Raw genomic sequence first — 723 nt, forward strand, 5'->3', positions numbered from 1 at the left:
AAAGTCTGGTTCACTTCCGGGGTCAGAGGTCAGCGGCGCGGGCCCGGCCGCAGAGGGTCCCCTGGAACCCGCGCAGGCCGGAAGCAAGGAGCCCGAAGACCCAAGGCAGAGCAGCCCGCCGTGACTGCGCATGCACCGCGCGAGTCAACGGCCCCGCCCCTCTCCGGCTCAACAGGAAGCGGAAGGGAAGGTGCCAGGGTCAGAGGCAGGAAGACGGTTGGGGCGCCCAGGCGCATGCGCAGCTCTCTTCCGGAAGGGAGACGGCATCCCGCATGCGCATGCGCGCTCGAGGGCTTTCCGGCCTCGTGTTCTCAGCGCATGCGCCGAGATCCCGCTTCCGGTGCCGCGCTTCCCTGACAGCACTGCGCCTGCGCGCATTGCCTGGCGGGGCCCGCAAATGGGCAAACGGTGCGCTAGGGGAAGGACCGAACGTTCCACTGCGCATGCGCACGCTTCCGGCTGGGCCGGGGGTGGGCACTGGACAAGTGACGTTTCCTCGCTGTCTATTCCTATTGGACAGCTGGTCCGGACGGACGGGGTGCTCTCCCAATCAGCGCTAGGAGGGGGGCAGCTCGTAGGTTTAGGGGGGTTCTGGAAGCCCGGAGTCTGGCGCACTGTTGTGGGGGGAAGCTCACAGCTCCGGGGCTCCCGGCTGCAGCGCGGCCCGGGCAGGCGGGGGCTGGCTGTGGGGGACCCCCGCACCCCCCACCCCACTGGGAGAGA

The sequence above is a fragment of the Alligator sinensis genome, unplaced genomic scaffold, assembly GCF_000455745.1.
Source record: "Alligator sinensis unplaced genomic scaffold, ASM45574v1 scaffold1302_1, whole genome shotgun sequence".
Lineage (NCBI taxonomy): Eukaryota > Metazoa > Chordata > Crocodylia > Alligatoridae > Alligator > Alligator sinensis.